Source organism: Monomorium pharaonis, chromosome 3 (genome assembly GCF_013373865.1).
Source record: "Monomorium pharaonis isolate MP-MQ-018 chromosome 3, ASM1337386v2, whole genome shotgun sequence".
NCBI classification, from domain to species: Eukaryota; Metazoa; Arthropoda; class Insecta; order Hymenoptera; family Formicidae; genus Monomorium; species Monomorium pharaonis.
The window spans coordinates 16760610-16770972 of NC_050469.1; positions in this window are offsets into that span (position 1 = coordinate 16760610).

Consider the following 10363-nt stretch of genomic DNA (forward strand, 5'->3'; position numbering starts at 1 on the left):
GTAGTTGAGGTCACCATGGCCCGTGAGCAGCTGTGTCGCGAGCCTGGCGTCCCCCCTGCCCAAAGATCTTATGCTCCTGGCCAGGTTCCTGCTAGGGCATTCCACCAGCATGACCCTAGCCTGTCTGCATTTGCTCTCTGTCTCTTCCTTCCAGTATTAAAGATGCTGGTCCCGGAGCCAGCTCCTGATTCTCCCCCTGCATAAGCAGAAAGAGATCCCAACAGCCGGCTCAGGTCCCAACAGCCTTGTTTCGGCCGCCTCCTTAGCAAGCAGGTCCGCCATTTCGTTGCCCTTGATCCCTGCGTGCCCAGGGACCCATACTAGGCCAACATCATTCTTCTCCGCCAACTCGTCCAGTACGCTCTTGCAGTCCCAGACCAGTCGCGAGTTAATTCTTGGACCCTCAAGCGCCTTAAGCGCCGCCTGACTGTCCGAGCAAATCCGGATGCACCTTCCCACCCTATCAGACTCTAATAGGTTCTAGGCACATCTCATGATGGCTAACACCTCCGCCTGGAAAACCGTAGCGTGCTCGCCAAGCGGAACGACGATTCCTGCCCGGTCGCGCTGGCAGTAAAGACCAGCTCCAGAGCCCGCACTCGTTCTGGAGCCGTCCGTGAACCAGACGTCCCCGTCCCGAGGAACCGGTCCCTTAGAGCCGTTCCACTCCCAGCGCCCGGGGAAGCTTATTCTGTACCCTCTTTCGAAGGTACGAATCACTGGCCTCCTATCCTGTCCCATTGCAAAAATGGTGCCCGATAGGATTCCTTCAGGAAATCTTGTGTGGAGGGCTCCTGCCTTCCACCTTGATTCACACCTTAGGCGATAGGCCGCCGTCGCCGCAGCCGCCACTACCACCCGATCGAGGGGCTCGACGCCAAGCAGCATCCCCATCGCCGCCACCGGCGTGGTCCGCATGGCCCCCAGAGCCCCTCTTAAAACTAGAGCCCTGACGTGCTCCAACGTTAACTTAGCGGTCTTTCCCAGCACCCTTGGCCACCATACGACAGACGCGTAAAGCAGCCTAGGTCTGAGTATCGCCGTGTATATCCAGTGGACCATTTTCGGTTCGAGACCCCAGGTCTGCCCGAATGTCCTTCTGCATATCCAGAAGTAGGAGCACACACTCCTACAGCGGTTCTCGAGATGTTCCTTCCATGCCAGCCTCCTATCTAGGATCACTCCCAGATATTTAGTCAATACGGTTGGAACCAATCTCGTTCCCCCAAGGACCGGCCCCTTTACCGGGCCTACCTTGTATCTGCGAGTGAAGATTACGAGCCCGGTGTTCAGTGGATTCACCGCCAGACCAGTCTCGCCACACCACTCCTCAATCACCTCTAAGGCTCTCTGCGTGAGCTCCAGAAGCGTCTCCAAAAAGGGTCCTCGTATCAGGATAGCCAGATCATCCGCATATCCTAACGTAAAGAAGCTCCTTTCGTTCAGCGTCCTGAGCAGTCTGTCCGCCACCAGACACCACAATAGTGGAGAGAGAACTCCTCCTTGCGGGCAACCTCTCTTCACCCATCCACTGACCTTCACTGTTCCCAATGAGGCCGTTACCTGCCGCCCGAGCATGCCTCTGATCCAATCCACGATTCTTTCCGGCACGCCCCTGCGAGAAGCTTCCTCACATACCACCTCGTGCGGTGTGTTGTTGAAGGCTCCTTCTATGTCTAGAAAGGTGCCAACTACGAAGCCCTTCCTCACCAATTGCTCCTCGATAAACGATACAGCGGAGTGAAGCGCCGATTCTGTGGAATATCCCGTGCGATACGTGTGCTGATTCACGTGCAGCGGGTGCTGCAGTAGAACCACGTCGCGTATGTAGACATCCACCAGCCTTTCCAGCGTCTTGAGAAGAAAAGACGTCAGGCTGATTGGACGAAAATCCTTGGCGGAGCTGTAACCCGTTCTTCCCGCTTTGGGAATGAACACAACTCTCGCCTGCCTCCAAGCACTAGGTGTATAGCCCAGTGCCAAACAAGCCCTTAGCGTCCGCGTGAGCGGCCCGGTGATCTGCTCCAGCCCTTCCTGAAGAAGGGCCGGGAAGACCCGGTCCGGCCCAGCCGACTTAAAGGGCTTGAAACCTCTTACGGCCCATTTGACCTTGTCAGGCCCAACGATTTTTGCCGCAAGAGACCAGTCTTCTCGTACCCTACGGAGATTTGAATTTCCCTGGTGGACATCTCCCTCCGGGCCTCCGCGGAAGCCCGGAAAGTTCGACTCCAGCAGGTGTTTTAGGCATCGCTCTCCAGACGCCATCGTCCCATCGTCGAGCCGAATGGCTTCCAGAGCCGCGTCCCGATCTCTGGCTAAGATTCTGCTAAGCCTAGCGGTTTCAGGTATCCCCTCTACCGACTCGCAGAACCTCCTCCAGCTCTCCTTTTTCGCCCTCACTACAGAGTCTCTACAGGCCTTCTGAGCCCTTCAGTGAAGGTCCCAGTCAGCCTGGCGGCCCGTGTTCCTGGCCCTGTTCCAGGCACGACGTGCAACACTCCTGAGCTCCTGCAGCTTGGGGTTCCACCAGGAGACTTCCTTCGTGTTTCTCACTGTCCTTTCTGGACAGTTGTTCTCAAAGCTGCCAACGAGAACTCTTTGCAGGTGTTTGACGCACAGCTCGATCTCTTGCGGGGTCCCATGCCTTTTGGGAAACTCCCTGAGACCGACAGCCAGGTCCTCTCGAAATGAGTCCCAGTCCGTCCTCCTTGGATCCCTCACTGTTCTCACCTTCGCTTGCACCTTGGCCAGTCTGAAGGTGATCTGTCTGTGGTCCGACAATGAGGGCTCGTCAGAGACCCTCCAGGTGGTCACCTCCTGCACTACCTGTCTTGAACAGATGGTTAGCTCTAGAACCTCCCTCCTCACCGCAGTGACAAAGGTAGGCTCCCTGCCTCTGTTAAGAATCTCTAGGTCTGTAGACACCAGAAATTCCAACAGCTTCTCTCCTCTCCTGTTGGTGTCCGTGCTTCCCCACACCGTATGGTGCGCGTTCGCCTCGCACCCCAGTATGAGGGGAAGTCGCTCCTTCTGGCAGAACTCCACCAGTCGTACCACCCGGTCCGATGGCAGTGGATCGCCCTCCTCATGTGGGAAGTAGCCCGACGCCACTACCATCCTCATCTTGATTCCGGTCCCGCTGGCGTCCTCAATCACAACTGCTACCAAGTCCCTGGAACAGAAATCTGATAATAGCTGGCTCTCCAGCCCTTTAACGGCCACACAGGCCCTGGGCCGGTCCTCGTGTGGTGGCCTAAACAGGCCTACCGCACCCCGCCAGATCCCTAATACAGCCTCGGACCAGCCAAGGTTCTTGTATTAGTGATATGGCTGTGTGCACCCCAGCTTGGCGCCTGGCAAGAACAGCCGAGGCTCCTTTGCTGTGATGCAAGTTGATTTGGGTGAAGCCCACCCCGGTCAAGCCCACTATGAAGACAGGACCTTTGGATCGGGCTCCTCCCTGCCCTTTCCTGCCCCCTCTTGAGATGGACCGGTCACTTTAAAAGTGACCCGGTCCATCCCAAGATGGGGCCTAAAGTCCAGCGCCTTAAGCCTATTGACGCTGGACTGGGGGATGCCGAGAATGAGGTTTCTACCTTCGCAGGTAGCCCCCACATTCTCAGCATAAACGCGCCAGCCCGAGGTGACGATCCCCGGATTCTGCCGCTCCAGCAGCCCCAGGACCGCAGCCGCGCCCACGGGAGGTCCCGGGACCCACACCGCAGCCCTGTACTGCTTTTGCAGCACCTCCAGTCCCGTCACCCTGAGCTTGGCGCCCTCCCACGGCACGATGCCCCCGATCCGGCTTTCGAGCCATTTCAAAAACTCCGCGTCCGCGCACCTCACCACCGCAGCCCCTCCCTCAGAGTGGTGCTGTCGAATCTGGGCAGGGTACCCTCTCGGATCCCCTGGATCTTGTTAAGGAGTTACGACTGTGTGAAAAATTAGATGAAGTGTCTAGGGGAAGAGAAAGAAAAAGGGGAGAAATTAATATTCAGAAACCAAAAATATAAAGGAGGGGAATCGTCAGCTCAGAAGTTCCAAGAATTCGCTTTCTAAATCAATAAAAGTTCAACACAAGTTTCCTAAATTATTTAATCTCAAATAAGTACTGCCAAAGTAAGGATAAAGAAGGGAACAAGCTTATCTAATTTATTCTAATAAACGCTTCCAGCTCACAACGTATTAGAAATATGGCGGATACGTTTGTCCTATTATTTCACAGATCAACACAAATCCTTTCGGATTGCAACGGAAAGCGTTTCTGCAAAGCCCTTCATCGCCTCCAGCAGTCAGCCTTTAGCTAGTCGCGGCTACAGCTCTTTGGCGTTTGCAGTGGTTATCTCTTTTACGCTTCTGTGGCCACGGAGCTAAACCTTACTCTTATCGCTAAGATTATTACTGAGGGGTTGGCTAGTGTCTTATTTTCCGTCTTATTTCACCAATTCAAGAGAGAGTAGGATGTTAGTTATCTTGGATTGAGAAAAGAAATGCTATGCCAGACTACGCTTCCTGCGTACAGCACGTTGGCTTGCAGCGGACGCGTCTTTGCTGGAACTCCACAGTTATCGCACGCAGAACTGTGAACGACACTTAACAAGCGTAGCGGATGCTAGTCTCAATTAAGGACGCAACCACGTACTGTAGTCTTGCACACTATCAAGCAGCAATATGCTCGAAAATCACCTTTAAGCCTAATATCAGAGAGAGAGGGGGTGAAGGGGGGAAGCAAGTTGGTGAAATAATACGATGTTGCTATCAATAATGTTCAAATGTAGTTACTGCTGACGTATTTTACACGAGGGAATCCTTTTACTCGATTACTTCTTATTTAATTTAAATAGGGGTTGAACGGGGGTTGAAACAAAATAATCGGATTAATAAGGGAATATTGGGTAGGGTTCAAGCAAGCTTTCGATGGTTCTTCAGTATTTTCGCAGAGTTTTACAATTTCAATAAGTCTGCCAATCGCGGGGCAAGCATAGAGGTAGATACGTCATTAAGGTAAACGATCGACCAATCATAGGACAGGTATAAGGGGTCTTCACAGTATGACAATAAAGTTTCGTTTTTTCTACAGAATATTATCAAGTATACAAAGTATACAGAGAGACAGTAGGGTATGCAAAAAGCCCATCAGTTTTATATACAGATCTATCAAAATCACGGTGGTCAGATGCTTAAATGAAATAGACCAATTACATGCAAATAAAATCAACCAATCACATGCTCGTAGGCATATGGGGCTTTAGGTTCTAGCGGTATCCCTAGCGATCTAAATAATTGTTAAATTGCTTGACAAATTACAATAGAATGGTTCGATTCGAGCTCTAAGATTGCCAAATACACATAAATTATAAAATGCAGTCAAATTAGGTTCGTTTACAATAGTTAAAAATAATTTAAAATACTTCGAAATAGTTTGACTGAGTGTCACGTCCCGTGTAAATTTTTCAAATTTAATTAATTATTTGCTTCATGAATTTCCTTTATTCGTATATCTATTCATATATTCAATTATATTTTAATCAATATTATATTATTATTCATTTATTATACTTATATTATATTCTTATCCAGTTTTTTTAATTATTCAATTAATTTTATATTATATGACTTACTTATTATTCATATTATTATTTACATTATATATTCTTACAACATTTTATTATTATTTTAATAATCATATACTATGTCTATGTTAACCAGTTAATACTTATATTATTACATTCTCTAACGTTCATAACCTTTGAACGACTATTTTACTTATATTAATTATTAAGACCATATAAAATGTTATATTCTTTAAGGTTACAATCGTTCGAAATCATAATGATAATAGTTAATCACTAAATTTACATTGAATATCGAATTATTTAATCGAATTAATTATATACCTTATAGTAGACACCTAAATTTAATATTGTAAAGGAATTGCATCAATAATCGTTCATTTTATTATAGAAATTTTTTAAATTAAATTAATTTTAATTTAATTTAAAGAAGGTAGGCGCTGTAACAAATGGTAAGTATACCATTGTCGGTAATTAGGGAATGGTAATTGATGGTAAGTGCAGGTAAGTTATCGACAGTTGGCCCTCTATTGGCAAAGTATACAAGCTAATGGTAAGTTTTTAATAGTAGAGGTATCCCGTTGGTCGGTAACTTATATTATTAATAAGAGATGTTAGAAAGGGCAAAGGAGGAGAGGAATAAGGGAAGGAAAGTGTTCGTGGGGAATAGAAGCATGTGGGTGGACGGGATAGAATGGGTATGGAGTAAAAGGAAAGAAAAGTGGGAAATAGGCGAGGGAGAAGGAAAGGAGGAAGGGAATGAAAGGGAAGAGGAGATGGAGGAGATAGTTTGTTTTATGCTTTTATGTTCCTAGGACGAGACGGAGGAGATAAAGAGAGAAACATGGAAGGGGAGAAGACAGGGAAGGAGAGAAACAGGAGAAGTAGGAGGGAAGGAGAGAGGGAGAGAAAGCCTGAAGAGAATGGAGAAGGTAAAGCGGAGAGAGCAGAGGAAGTCAGGAGAAAAGGAGGAGGAGGAGAGGCACCAGGAGGAAAAGGGAAGGAGAGGATCGAGGAGAAGATGAAGAGGATGATAGAGAAGAAATAGAAAGAAAGAACGGATAAGTGGAGGAGGAGGGGTGGGAGGGGGTAGGGTCGAGCGAGGGGGGTGGGGGGTAACAGAGTGTAAGGGTCGCATATGGCCAAGTCGATTTCGGGAGTAGAGGGTTCAAGTCTGTGAACGGTTCGGGAACGCTCCGTGAAAAAAGCGCCTTGTAACCCCAAGTGGGACACAATAAATTCTATTCTATTCTATTCTATATTATTAAGACTTTTGCAATCGCATAAAATAACGAAAAAGCCTTCAAAGTTAGCTCATCGAAATTTATTACAAGTGCTAAAAATTCAAGAGCGGCGAATCACTAAGGTGATCACCACTGTAATAGATGGGAACCCCTATTTAAAATATGTGCAAATATTATAACGCTTGACTAATGAAATATTACGCGCAACTAAATATTCATTAATAACACACTTGCGAAGGTTTAAAAAATATAAAAGTTACATATATCGTTTGAGAACCACTACTACTATACGTAAAAATTGTTACCACGAAGATAAATGTTAATTAACAATTAGTTTATTGATAAAACATACCTACGTACGCATATTCAATTATTCAGTTTCAGTTAATAATTAATCTTAAAACAGAACTCTAAATAATATAAAATCTATTTGTATCAATTAATACTACCATATAAAGTCATTATCCCAACAAATAAGTATTATAAATAATTAATTTCGTTGAATATCGAATAATTAATGCGTAGCGTCTATTAACAATTAAATTTTGCAAAAATTAAGCTTTACAATGAAAGAAATATTATTGTATAAAACCTCCGCAAGCGTACGAGTCGTAGAAACATTAATTAATAATTTATTTCACAGTTATAATATTTGAATGAATATTTTATATGGATAAGATGCATAAATTCCATTCTCACGCTCGGGTATGAGTCATCGTGAGTCACTTGAGAAATTGTTTGATCAAAAAGTAATATGATATTTTTCTGTATCTCGAAAGACTGAACATCCGATGCAAGTACATCCTTTGTAAAATTATACCGACATTCCGCGGCATCCTTTGAAATTAGAAGCGAGAATGATGCAACTCCTACTTCGTACCACACCCCGCGGCCTACAAACTCGAACAATATAAAAGCGAGCGCCGCGGCGGATCAGCATTGCGCGCCGCACTTTTCAAGTAGTAAGACCGTACATCTCAGAGTGTTCACATTGCGCACTGAACTTTAACACTGTACCGCATACCTGTCATTTTAAGAAGCATCCGCCATTTTGTCGACTATAGAAGGAACATTGTAACTGAAAGAAATAAAGACTTATAAAACTATAAGGGGATCCAGCCTCAATAATTCATATATCCCCGAAGACCTTTTGGTGAGTAACTCAAATCAATTAATTTTATATCTCTGATTTATATAATCTCAATCAAGCTGTCATCAATCTCTACAAGTGAACACTCTGCCGCGCGTAATCACCTTTCGACCATCATTCTAAATTATTTCAAATTATTTTAATATTAAATACTTTGGAAATTTAATTCAAATTAATTCAATCTTAATATAACTTAATTACAATTTAATTTAATTTAATTTAATTTAATTTGCAACTTTGACAATTTAACTCTAATTTAATACTATTCAATTGACATTTTGATTTTTATTTAATTTAATATAATTGACTTTAATTCAAATTATAATTTAATTCAATTTAATACAGCTTGGTTGATACACTGACATTTTATTTGACATTTATTGATACATTGATTGATGCATGAACATTTTATTTCTGATACACCGATATTTTAATATACTGATATTCTGATTTATTGTATTTTAATGTGACATATCCTGCAATCTGATTTAATTTAATCTATGTTATGCGCATCGACATCCCAATTTAATTTGATTTAATTTAAATTTCAATACTACAAATTCAATACAACAACTCACCACTGAACTTGATTTAATTCATTTTAATGCAGTTTAATTTACGATCTGATTAAATTCACAATTCAATTTAATGCAGCAGATCTGATATTTTACTTTGATTAAATATAATTCATACTACTATTCAATTCAATTTAATTTTATTTAATACAATTTTATCCATGATTTAATATTCTGATATCCATATTAATCCTATTTTAATATCGAACTTGTATGTCTCTAATTTAACCATTACCATAACATTCTACGTTACTCTTTATGCCAGATATAATAAGATAATATTTAAACCACTGATTCTAATAATTTACATGAAATAATATAATAATGATTCGTAGTTCACATGCAGTTTACTCGATTTCATAACGCATTCGAGACCCAACTGAATTAAATGCACATAAACATATATGATACAACAATTGATTTTCATTTATACATGTTTTATTATTGCCAATTATAACTCCGCTTATTTTACTAATTTAGATACAGAAATTTAACTGAAGTATTTCCATACTCCTTAAACCTTTATGCGATCTCCAGCATTGTTACCTGAATAAATATATAAATAAAATTATAAAATACGATCGCATCCTTATATCTTTCAACGAATAATTCAATCTCATATGCCTCTATATTTTTGAAATCTATAAATAATTACGCGTCTACCGCGACACGTCTGATACGGATCACCGTCTTGTGCATCGGCTCCTTAAATAAGAAGTCGAGTTTAGTCACCCAACAGCTGGTGGTATTGGCTGACTGGAGCCCGTTGAGGGTACTCCTGGTGATAAAAAGCTAAACAAGCAGATATCTAATATCTACTTTGCACAGGACAATACCTGTATGATCCGTCGGTTCGCTAACGCAGTTCTTTCAGACAATCAAATGAATGATAATAATATTCCGAACCTTAAATTATAAATTCGATTATACTACAAATATCCTGTCAAGCTGGATTCTCGGACTCTGCTTCTTTTTTTTTATTTTATTTTATTCCCGATGTGGGATACCGCCTAGCGAGAGTGGAGTCGTAAGATACGTTCACAAAACCCTGATTGACAGTGATTTTCTTTTATTTTAATACGCGAAATCTGAAAGAACGATTGAACCAAATACACAGATATATCCCCCTTGCATGGTTACTTCTCTGAGCGATCCCGCGCCGCATTAACATTATCTTTTATTAATTTGGCAATAGTCTGAATGTGTCAACACCTAACTAAGGCAGTTGAGTTCGCGTGCATCCCATACATCTGTCTATGGTATTGACAGGTGTACAGGATTAGCCTGACGGAGATGATCCCCCACGTGAAAGGAGCGAACAGCGACCGCATAACGGTCGCTCCACATTTAGACAATACCACTAGTTGCCAAATTTAAATCCGTTTCGCTAAATCAAATCAAACTAAATCATTTCAACTAAACATTTAATTCGTGGTCGCTCATCTTCCGTACACATCCCGATATCATTCCCACAATCTATACCAGGATCTTTTCTTTTTCTTTATTGTCTACGTACTTCACAAAACAAGGTAAGATGCTTAATTACTAACGGCAATTAACCCTTCAGGTGTTGGGAAATTCACGGAACAAGCGGTTCAATTCGACTCGCTAGTATAACAAGAACCATCCATCGTAAGTCACTTTCTTAACGAGATTAACGATTTCCTTTTCATTTTATAAATTCAATCGATAATTTCCATAATAATTATTCATCTATTGCCAACAAACAATTGACATTGGGAATTATATACATTAGATGGTTCCGCCTAACAGAAGACGATCGCCGCTAGATCCTCGCAGCGTGTTCCGACGCCGGGAATA